This window comes from Cetorhinus maximus, chromosome 4, assembly GCF_964194155.1.
Source record: "Cetorhinus maximus chromosome 4, sCetMax3.hap1.1, whole genome shotgun sequence".
NCBI classification, from domain to species: domain Eukaryota; kingdom Metazoa; phylum Chordata; class Chondrichthyes; order Lamniformes; family Cetorhinidae; genus Cetorhinus; species Cetorhinus maximus.
The window spans coordinates 7,513,111-7,525,615 of NC_135882.1; positions in this window are offsets into that span (position 1 = coordinate 7,513,111).

Genomic DNA, 12,505 nt, shown 5'->3' on the forward strand with positions numbered 1-12,505 from the left:
AAGGCTATGTGTTTATAGTATCAAACAGCATAGGAGGCCATTCAGCCCATTGTGCCTGTGCTGGCTCTTTGAAACAGCCACCTAATTGGTCCCCCTCCACCCTGCTCTTTCCCCATGGCCCTGCAAATCTTTCCTTCACAAGTATGTATCCAACCTCCCTTTGAAAGTTACTACTGAATCTGTTTCCACCACCCTTCTGGGCACTGAGTTCACAGTGTAGAGAAAAAAAAATTCTTCTCATATTTGTGGCTGTTCTGCAAGAACCTGGCAAATACACGAACAAACTTTACTATAAATATCTACTGGAAAGGTACAATCCACATAACACCAAGCTCATGTTCCTGAGCTGGCTACAGGCTGAATGAGGAAAACAAGAGTTTCCCCTGGAGTAAGACAATGAAATGTTTCCAGTTCACACTGAAATTTTGTGATGCTCAAACGTGACTAGCTATTACAAATAATAGTTGTCAGCAATAATTTTCCTCTTTAAAATATTAAACTATGTACCTGAAACACAACTGCAAATTTTAAAGTGTTCCTTCCCCCTGCTCCCCCATCATCTTCTCCACATTCTTCTTTCACTTTTTACTTTTGATTATTTTAACATTTTTTCCCCTCTCCCGCTGATTTTCCCCTCCTGACCCTTTTCAACTTCAAAAATAACAGGACCGAGGAACCTCAGTCCTTCTGGTGCACTCCAATCTGTAATTCCTGTGAGATTGAGGCAGGAGGGCCACAGGTTAGAGTCAACATGTGAGCAAGGCTCTGAATTTGTCAGAGAGACACCGATAATCTCAAAATAATCCACTGTCTCTGAAGGAGCTGGGAGGAGGACGGGGTTTCCCAACTGTCTATCTCTGGCTTGATTCCACTCATCCATCTAATCATAGCCAGTCCATAACCATTATTAATCTCTCTTCCTACTCTGCACAATCCTCTTTCTCTCCCCCAGCTAGCTTGCACCTGGCACCTTCATCCGCCAACACAGATCAGCTTCTGCACATATGGCCATGACACCTAGCTCTATCTTCCTGCCACCACGTTTTGTCTATCCATTTCCTCCTGTGCTATGTGTCCAACACCTAGTCCCCTGTTAAGCTAGGTGTTGGACACTGGTACGATTGAAGCCATTGTCTTCGGACCTTGACACAAACCCCTCAACCAAACCTCAGGCTGAGCCGGACTGTTCAAAACCTCAGAATCCTACATAATTCCAAATGAGTGTCCCATAATATCGCCATTACACAGAATATGCACTTCTCTTCAGTAAAGTCACCCATGTTTGCACTTATCTCTCCCTATTTGAACTGAAACCCACCTCCTTGCCTTTGTCACCTCAGTTATACCAATGCTCTCCAGGTTCACCTTCCACCCTCTCTATGCCTTCGATCATCAGTCTGCAGCCTTTTCCTATCGCACATTAACTCCACATCACACAGCACCTCTGTCCTTGCTGACCTACATTAGGCCCTTCCCAATGTCTCATACTTAAGGCAGTGGCATAGTAGCATTGTCACTGGACTAGCATTCCCGAGACCCAGGGTAATGCTCTGGGGACCTGGGTTCAAATCCCACCATGGCAGATGGTGAAATTTTAATTCAATAAAAATCTGGAATTAAAGGTCTAGTGATGACCATGAAATCTACCATCCTCACCTGGTCTGGCCTTCATGTGACTCCAGACCCACAGCAATGTGGTTGACTCTTAAAAATGTCCTCTGAATGAGGGAAGTTATGGACATTAAATGCTGGCCTAGCCAGCAATGCCCACATGGAAAGGATAAAAAAGAAAGATTCTCAAACTCTGAAGAAGAGTCATACAGACGCAATGAGCAGAATTTCCTGCCTGTTGGGCGGGCGGGCCCGACCCAATCTCCAGCGGGTGGGGAGCCGATCCCCGCCAGCGAAGTGGGCCGCACCGCCATTTTATGTGGGCGGGGCAATTAAGGCCCGCCTAGCGTGACGTCAGTCCGGCGGGAAGTGCTATGCACTTCCTGTGCAGGCAGGAGGGATTCCCTAAAAGCAAGAGTGCGCTCTTTCACGCATGCACACGAAAGAGCGCACATCTCCCTGAGGCTAAGTGCAGCCTCAGGGAGATCACCTGGACTTTGAAAAATATTAAAAATAGAGAAAAAAAAAATTTCCCTTACATGTCCACCTCATGTGACAATGTCACATGAGTTGGAACATGTTCATAATGTACACAATAACTTTATTAAAATTTTTCAAACCCTGCATGAAACCTCATCCTGCCGCTGGATGAGGGTTTCATGTTTTCTCTATTTGCCGCCGGGGCTCCTGGTCGACCCGCCAACCTTAAGGTTGGACGGGCAGGTCCTTTAATTGGTTCAATGATCCTGTCAATGGCCTCAATTGGCCATTGACAGGTCGGCGGGCGGACAGCTGATTTTGCTGAGCCCCCGCCTTGCTGAAAATTTAAATAGGGTGGGATGACGTCGGGGGTTCCGCCCAACATCGTCCCGCATCATCTTACGCGTCGGCGAAAGGGCCCCGCCCCCTGCTCACCGACGGCAAAATTCTGCCCAGTGTTTACTCTGTCTTTCTCTCCACAGATGCTGTCAGAGCTTTTCCAGCATTTTTTGTTTTTGTTTTAAACTCTTGTTTAAATCCCTTTGTAGATTTGCTCTCAACATAGTTCCAGAATTAAAACTCCTACCAAACCCTACATTCCTTTCGTTCTGGCATCTTGCACATCCCCCTTCACTTTAAAGCCTGTGTTTTCAATAAGCTAGGCCTTGGGGTTGCCAAATGTGGCTGGATATAATCCTGGAGGTTTCATCACACGGTCTTGTCCATTCTAATGGAGGATCCACGTTCCCATGCCAACCGTAAAGTAAACTGACTTTTCATTACCTAATTGGCTGCCAGTAAAGCAGCCTTTCATTTTCAACTTTTAGCTAATAAAACAAGCATTGAAGGAATGTGTTTATTGATAATTTTCCCCCAGCGTTCCCCCCAGCAATGTACTGTGGACTATTCTTCAATTCCTGGAGACTCCTGGTCAACCTTAGAGGGTTGGCAACCCTATTTAGGCCCCAAATTCTGGGATTCCCCTTCCTTAACCTCTCCACCTCCCACTCCACCCCTCCAAGATACTCCTTACAGGCCACCAACCTTCGGTCAGCCTCCTATTTCTTTACTTCTTGGATTTTATCACCAAAACACAAGAGATAGGAACAGGAGTAGACCATATGGCCATCGGGCCTTACTTCGACATTAATGCCAGCTCATCCTGCAATTTTCAAAAAAGTACTTTGTTGGGAGGGATTGCAGGGAGTGGTTGAAGTTAGTGCAAAAGCCTTTTGATTTTTTGGTCAATGGAAACCCAAAGGCTTAAACATGACCTGGTCATGCCCAGAACGCAATGCCCAAGCCTGACTTTGATGTGGAAAAATACATCAATACAGGAAGAGGCAACAAATAACACTGGAGTCAAAAGCATCTCAACAGTTGAGGCAAATTTAATCATAAGTACAATTTTAAAGACCCAAATAATTATCGTTAGAATGGTAAAGTTCCCTTTTTGTCGACTTTTGTTTAACTCATTTTCTTTTCATTGTGAGTTTTTGGGATTGCACTGCTTTGACAACGTAAGAGATAATAAATATTCAACAAATGCAATAATGCACTGGCATTTTTTTAGTCAGCTCAGCTGCATCTATTAATTGAGATACCGTGCTGTTCAATTTTGCCGTTTCTCCCAGCAATTTCTCGATTTTGTCATCAGTATTCAATATTTAAATAATATTACAAGAAAAAGACCAAAAAGGTTGCACAATGACGACACGCACTTTCCAGTTCACAAGCTTCAAACAAAGGACATCTCAAAACATGACACCAAATGGGAGGGTGTTGTTAATACAGAGGAAGACCGGAATTTTGAGGAATTAAAGAACGAGAGGTGATCTCATTGAAACATACAAGATTCTGAAGGGGTTTGATAGGGTGGACGCTGAGAGATTGTTGCCGCCGGTCGTGGAATTTAAATCACAGTCTCAGGATAAGGGCCGATCATTTAGGACTAAGGTGAGGAGAAATTACTTCACTCAAAGGGTCGGGAATCTTTGGAATTCTCAGCCCCAGAGGGCTGTGAATGCACCATCACTGAATATATTTAAGGCCGGGGTAGACAGATTTTTGATCTCGCAGGGAACCAAGGGATATGGGGAGCAGCCATGTAAGTGGGGTAGAAGCTCAAGGTGAGCCATGATGGGATTACATGGCAGGGCAGGCTCGATGGCTGTATGGTCTACTCCTGTTCTTATCTCTTGCGTTTTGGTGATAAAATCCAAGATAGTAATCATCTTGCAGAACGGTCTCTAAATGTCAAATCGACTTCAACTTAGAGAAGGATGAGGTGGCGCATTTTTTTGGGAGGAATAGTGATGCAACGTGCTCTGTGGAAAATAAGAGTCTAAATGGGGAAGAGGAGCAAAGAGATCTAAGCGTGCAAGTTCACAGGTCATTAAAAGCAGCAACACCGGTTAATAAGGCAATAAAAAAGACACTCAAAGCACTGGGGTTAATTTCCAGAGTGACATAACTGAACACAGCAAAGAGGTAATGTTAAACTTGTACAGAACCTTAACTGCACTCGGGGGTTGTGTGCCTGGTTCTGATCTCCACGTTATATAAAGTAGATAGAGGCATCAGAGAAGGTGCAAAAAAGGATTTACAAGGTTAATACCAGAACTGAGAGGTTATACCCATCGAGAATGATTGAACAGCTAGGGCTCTTTTCTCTAGAAGAGGGCTGAAAAGTGACCTGACAGAGGTCTTTAAAATTATGAAAAGATTTGATAGGGTAGATGTAGAGAAGATGTTTCTCACAGGTGAGGGAGACCAGAACTTGGAGGCATAAATATAAAATAGTCGTTTAAAAATCAAATAGAGGCGATACTTACAGTAATCAAAACGGGAATTCAAGAGAAACTTCTTTATGCAAACAGTGAGGAGAATGTGGAACTTGCTATCACATGAATAAGTTGAAGTGAATGGTATAGATACCTTTAAGAGGAAGCTAGCTGGGGAGGGTGGAAAGAATAGAAGATTATGCAGATACTGTTCAGTGAGGATGGTAGGACAATTGTGAGTAACATAAATGCTGGCATGGACCTGTCGTGCTGAATTGCCAGTATATTTGGGGTAAACACTATCTATGTCTATTTAGAAAACAAGGCTGTGTAACAACAGCAGAGGACAACAGTTTGAGTGAGCTTAATTCTCCTTATCGTGAAGCTAGATACTCAGAAGGAGATTTGAAAAATTCACCATTTTTTTCTGAATATCCTACTTCCAATATAAGAGTTAAAAATTCTGCTCTTCATTCTTATCAGTAGCTTATTTTAGTAGATAAGGATATTGTAATTATACACTGGGTATTTCTGTGAATCTTATCTTCGTCAACATCCTTTTAGAAACTCTGAGCATTTAGCTATCGGTTTTGATTCACTATAATACACTTGTTTGGGAAACCCTATTCTTTCTGAGAAATATGATTACAAACAGGTTTTAATTTCAGTTTGCGTTAAAATGGAACACTGGAACTTAGAGCAGAAGTAAATGCCCTTTGCAAACACCGCCCCCTTCTCAAGGGCAGTTAGGGACGGGCAATAAAAATGCTGGCCTAGCCAGCGACATCCACATCCCGTGAAAGAATTTAAAAAAACACTCCTATTGGACGTTGGAACTAGCGGAGGTTCCCCTCTTCCCCGCTCTAGTCAATGTTCCTAAAATCATACGGCAATCATTTCGGTCACCACTGGAAGGTAGTATCTACCTCAACCTTTTTGTGGTTTACTTTCTAGATCTGTGTAAATTGATGGCTATGACAGTTTGTAGGTAAGAGGAAGGTTTGAGCAACCCTGCCAGTTTCTGGGTAGGTGGAGGGAAATGAAACTACCCCTGGCTACTGGTAGTTCGAAGGGATACATTAGAAGAAACTAGAGTGAAGATTGATGTTGACGGTGTCACAGCGGAACAAGTAGCTAAATTTATTTGTTTAGGACAAACGATAACAGAAGATGGCAGATGTGAGGAGGATTGAGTGGAACATAAACACCAGCATAGACTGGATGGGCTGAATGATCTGTTTCTGTGCTAGATATCCTGTGTATTCCTAGAATGAAGGCCTTCACATTGACTCCCAAGCTTGCCCTTTATCGAGTACCTGCAAAGACATGTCGGGGCAGTGAGGGCATAAAACAGTGCGACAGTTAACATCATTGCCACAAACTTCTCATGGGTAACTAGGGATGGGCAATAAATGCTGACCCGGCCAGCGAAGCCCACATCCCAAGGATGAATAAAATCTTTTTTTTTAAAAAACCATCCGAATTTTAACAAGCTTCTAATTGAGCAGGAGCTGCCCAAATATGGGAGGGATTCTTCTTTACGTGGGCATGTCACACCCTGGTGACATCATTGGAAGCCGACTGCACTTTTATTTTAACCGATAGCCTAAGTTGGGGAAGAGGAGTGGGGGGGGCGGGGGGCAGGGGCAAAGAGGGGTGGCTCAAACAGGTCGCCGTATGTGGGACCATAGCGATCACTCCGGTCCCTGGCTATTAGGCCTCACTTGTCGAGGACTCTCCCCTCCCTTGTCAATCACCCACCTACTCAGTGCTGGCAGACAGCCCCTGGAACGAGCGATATATTCTCCGCTTCCAACTGACTTCCCGCCCAAAATGGTGGCGGGGTGGGGGCGGGAAAGTCCACTGGTTTTGTTTGAGGCCTGGGGGGTTGAAACAGCCTGGGGCCTCCTTTCTGGAGCAGCAAGTGAGAACCTAAGTCACCTTTTGCTCTCAACTGTCCAAAACCTATCAGGGAGTTACAATCAGGGCTGTAGATCCCATTGAGCTGTTAGATGGTTACTTGGGTGGGAACCCTGGCAGATTTTTCCACTGCCCAGGACAGGAGCTTGTGTAGCCCCTCTCCGACTACTCAGCTGGAATCATAATCCCATCCACAGCTCCCACTTTCACTTTCTTGAACAAGCTCCAGCCTGCAAGAAAGAAACAGGTAAAAAAAAGAAATGGAGAGAAGGAAAGAATTGATCTGCATTTCTATTGGGCGGCATTTCCCGTGCCCGTTGGTGTCGGGCGTCGTGCCAGGCCTGAGCAGGCAATACGGCAGCAAGGCCAAGAATCAGATTCACGACATCATGAAAGCGGGAGTTTGTAATGGTCCGCTCTGCTGGTCAATGGCAGGCCGCGTTTCCCGCCTCCACACATCGGGAACTTCATTGGAATACATTTGCATATCATTATAAGCCCAGCTCGCTGGAATCGCCCCCCCGTGCTGGATCATCCCAACACATCTGGACGTGTTTCACAACTGTACATAAGCGACGTGCACCTGGTGAGCTGCACTTCACTCGGGACTTCGGGGTTTGTTTGCCTATCTTGCTTCGGGCAGCACTCACAGTCATCAGCGCCAGGCTTCACAGACAGCACCACATCACTTTTAGGGGGGGGGGTCACGGGCAGGTCTCTACCCACCAGACCAGCCATAAGGCCGGGATGGCTTTCCAACAGCAGCAGGGCTAGGGCTTGCTTGGGGAAGGGGGAGAAGTGGCCTCAGGCGAGGGAAGAGGCTGCAGGGCGAGGGCTGTACTGGGGAAGGAGGGTATCCCAGGGTTTGTGTGGGGGGCACATGTGATCTGTGCAAGTGGCCTCAAGATGGTGAGGGCTGAGGAGGCAGCCTCCAGAGGAGATGAGGCCAGATGGAGATGCGAGGGTGTGTGTGAGAGAGTGAGTGGTGATGTCCCTTGAGCTGGCAGTGAGTGAGATGCCAGTGAATGTGTGATGGGTTTGTGAGTGTGTGAGTTTAGAGTGATGAGATGGTTGCCTTACCCTGGCAGCGCGGATGAGATCATTCATCCTCTTTCTGCACTGGATGGCCGACCTCTTCTGTGCAGCGTTGGCACTGACCACCTCTGCCACTGCCTCCCAAGCCGGAGTGGTGAGATTGCTGGACCTCCTGTGGTTAGAGTGGGGGCCTCTAAAAGGCATTCCAGTGACAGGACACTGAGCTCTTCTTGACTTTCAGGGTCATGTCTGGGCTGCAAGCATTGAGAACTGTGTGGGCAGCTACAATTTAGATGTGGCACCCAGAGTGAGAAAACAGCGAGGTAACGGTGTGGTGGGAAATTCAGAGTCCGCCCACCAGCGAGATGGCGTGTTTCGTGTGGCTGCATAATTAATGAGGCGGGAGTGAAAAGCCATCATTGCAGCTGGGGGTGGGGGGTGAAATGTCTTTTTTCCCGCCCAACACTGCACTTAGTGCAAATCTGGGACGATTCCGCCCAGTGTCTTCTTACATCTTCAAGATATCCCGAATTGTTTTACAACAAATGAAGTGTGGTCACTGCAATGTCCAAAATTCTGTACTGATTAATTGCAAACTACTTAAAGTCAAAATGCATCTCATTGCCCCAAATCGATTTATTTAAAATATCCACCCAACTTCCGCTAGGATTTAGCTTAACTCCCACTCCAGTTCCTCAAAGAAATGACTAAATTCTCAGCGATCAACAGGGGTCCACTTTTGAGTTGCTCTTTCCTGCCTCTGTCCCAGAATGAGGTCCAGTTGCTTACAGCACTTAAAAGACCTCAGCCAGCTCCCAGCTGATGGTCAAGGCGGTATCCTGAAGATCACTTGTCGAGCTGGGGTTGAGTCAGGATGGTGGGGGGGTGGGTGCTAATGTGCAGAACGTACTGCCAGGGCAGCACTTCTGGCCACGGTAATCTCTGGCCTCCCTCTGTGCCCAAGAGGCCACAAAGGGCGTTGTAAACAAGGTTGAGAATTTTAAAATTAAGCATGGCTGCACCGGGAACCAACACGGGTCAGCGCGCACAGCGGGTGATGGGGGAAACGAGACTGGGTGCGAGTCAGGGTGCAGGGTGGCAGACTTTCGGATGAGATTTAAGTTTACGGAGCTAGGTTCAAGGTTGGATGGCCAACCAGAAGAGCGTTGGAATCGTCAATCTGGAGCCAAGGAAAGTGTCTAAAGGGAGGGTTGCAACTTTGCATCTGACACCATTAGGGAATTAAAAGAGGCTGCAGAGTTAGCCAAATAAGAGGTTGCAGAGTTAGCCAAATAAGAGGCTGCAGAGTTAGCCAAATAAGAGGCTGCAGAGTTAGCCAAATAAGAGATGACAGAGTTAGCCAAAACTCTGAACATTTGGCTTTTAGCAAACCTTCAAGGAACCAGTAAAACTTGGAAATGACGGGAACTGGTCCAAACTGGAGTTCCATTTTAAGGTATACAAGACCAATTCAGGCCAATAACAGTCATTTCCCAAGTTTTAATGTTTTTTCCTTCTGGGCTATAGCCTGGTTTGTACAGTCGGAGATGGTGTAAAGAGGCATTTCACGCTGCACTTCCCTGAGAAAAGTAAGATTCTATATTCAGATGCTTAAGGGCAGCAACTGTTCAATGGCCTGAGTTCCTCCCCAGCATTAGTAAAAATTCACTGCAGTTAAAGAGGTTGTCCAGGAGAGTTAATAGTGATATGTGTTGGGCATTAGTGGGTAAAAAAAAAACTACTATTTAGTGTATTCACCTCCTTCTCAGTTGGTAACCTTCTTATCTCTGGGTCATAAGGTCCTAGGTTCAAGGCTCACTTGAGCACAAAAATCTAGGCTGACACTCCAGTGCAATACCGAGGGAGTGCTGCACTGTTGGAGGTGCTGATTTTTGAGGGAGACATTAAAACAGAGCCCTGTCTGCCCCCTCAGGCAGATGTAAAAGGTTCCATGGTACTATTCAAAAGAAGAGCAGTGGAGTTCACCCCGGTGTCCTGGCCAATATTTATCCCTCAATCAACACCACAGAACAGATTATCGGGTCACGATCATATTGTCGTTAGTGGGAGCTTACTGTGTGCCAATTGGCTGCTGCATTACTGACATTACAACAATAACTACACTTCAAAAGTACTTCGTTGGCTGTAAAGTGCTTTGAGACATTTCGGTGGTCGTGACAGGCACTATATAAATGTACACCTTTATTTTCTTTTTTCTTCCATATGCGGTATGGACATGGTCAGCCACATGGCGTCCCTCTGTGCTGTATCACTCTATGATTCGATGTAATTTGTGGTTATTTTAGTAAACTCCCTTCACTGTGCTGGGTGACCACCACAGGCACACATTTGATGTGGATTTATCGTGGTTTTGCAAAGAGAAAATCGATCACAGTGGCTCTGAAATATACTTAAATAACAACTTTAAACGGGGCACGTCAAAGCATAGTTTTTGTCATACTTGTCTGACATTTTAATTTGTCCACTTAAATGATTTAAAAATGGAATTTGCAAATGGATCATTACTGTAATTATATTTTCTGATCCTACTTTCCCGTCAGTGGGGTTAAAATGTTAACTGGTTGCATCTGTTGTCTTCATTTGCTGATTGGAGCAGATGAATTCCTGTAATGAATTGTTATTTATTCGCCAATAATTACCATCTTTGCCAAAACTCCGAAACATTTCTCAGTCGCACACACAGTTCAGTTTCTTTTTCTCCTTTTGCATTGTTGTAACCTTAAATAGACCTACAAGTACATCACAATCGCCTCTTTATTAATATTTCCCAAACTTTTTTGACTGGAAGATAATACTTAACCAGGATTCTTTCCACAGCTCAGTCGTGTAACTCTGTGCATGGAGTAAATGTCTTAAGGTTCAACTAAAGGCTGTGATATTAAACTGTGAAAATCTTGAGTTGTAGACTATGAGAAGTGAACCTTGCCGTCTCTTCACTCTATGCTTGTCTTCATGCTTTTGTCCATAGCTTGTTGGAGTGATTAATAAAACAAATGTTCTGACAGCTGATTCTGCAGTGCTTGAAAACCGACAAAATCCAGAGTGGAATAACTCTATTAGCAAACTGTTGGTTCAGAGATTTCTCACAGAGGCCAGAATCTTCCGTTCGGTGAGCGGGGGCGGGTCCCACACGCCGACGCGTGAAATGACGCGCGGTGACATCGGGCGTGCGTCCCAACGTCACTGCGCGTCATTCCGACCTTCAGTTCAGCGGGCGCGCAACAGAGTCGGCTGTGCGTCAAAGGGCTGTTAAGGCCATTAATTAACTAATTAAAGTGATTGTCAGGGCCGCCCGTCCAACCTTAAGGTTGGCGGGGGGGGGCAGGCGAAGAGCTCAAGCGGCCTTCGCATTTTTCATGGAACCTCATCCACGGGCGGGATGAGGGTTCATGAAGTGTTTATAATTAAACAAATTGTCTTATGAAAATTCATAAACATGTCCCAGCTCATGTGACAATGTCACATGAGGGGACATGTCTAAGTCATTTTATTTTATTTTTTTTCCAATGTTTAATTATTAATCTCCCTGAGGCAGCTCCGTGCCTCGGGGAGATTTCTGCGCTCTTCCGCGTGCGTGCACGGAAGAGCGCAGGCCCCGACTCTCCCTCCTCCTCCACCCCCCTCCCCCCCGGCCGGACGGGGAGCGCTGAGCGCTTCCGGGCATGCGTCATGCCGGGCCGGCCTTAATTGGTCCGCCCACGTAAAATGGCGGCACGCAGCCAATCGCGGGCGGCGATCAGCTCCTGACCGGCCCACCCGACAGGGAGAAAATTCTCCCCAGAGTTTCACAGCTGTATAAAACTTTGCCACGCATGCTGAGCAGAATTAAGTTGGAACGACTGGATGATGGGCAACCTTTCTTGACACCAAACACTATACGCTGACACTGTGGACTGAAGGATTGCTGCACTACATTAGACTAAAGAGTTTTGTTATAACTTGCCACATGAACTGGATGCATAACAGTTTGCAATTTCAATCTCTTGAATGTAAAAAAATGTGGTGAGATCGTTCTCTCGTTTTGGGCATTTGCTAATGTAAACATAAATCACTTAAAAATGTCACGTGAAGCACTCAATTTGGCAGCTACATTGTTAGAATTTACAAACTAATTACCTTTGTTATGTCAGAAAGCACTGTAGGTTTGACAATAGCAACAACTTGCATTTATATCGCGTCTTTAATGCCTTGGGATATTTTGCAGTGAGGATGTAAAATACCTTTTGCACAGAGGAGCAGGAACTTAATATTTGCTACGTTAAATCGTAAGCACAAACTGGAGCCTCTTAAAATGGATGCTACAAGATTTTAATCCATTAAAATAATGTAATTCTATTGGCTGTCACTGAGATTACTTACTGTGAATCTTGTGACATTGAGGTACATGAAAAATCTCTCGCAATGTTTCCATCAAATCACAGATAATGGATTGAATAGTATTTGAGCCTAACTACGTTAATAGGTTTGTATCCAGGGAGCATAAACCCTGGGGTTAAATCCAAACCCTCCATCACAGCTCAAAGTAACATCCCACACATTGGCTTTGTGAAAGACGCTGGCTCTGTGTCTGCCTGCCACGGTTCGAAACAAGACCTTTTACAACCAACGTGCCTTCATTTCAAGAAAAACAGAAAATGCACAATTGAGATATGACA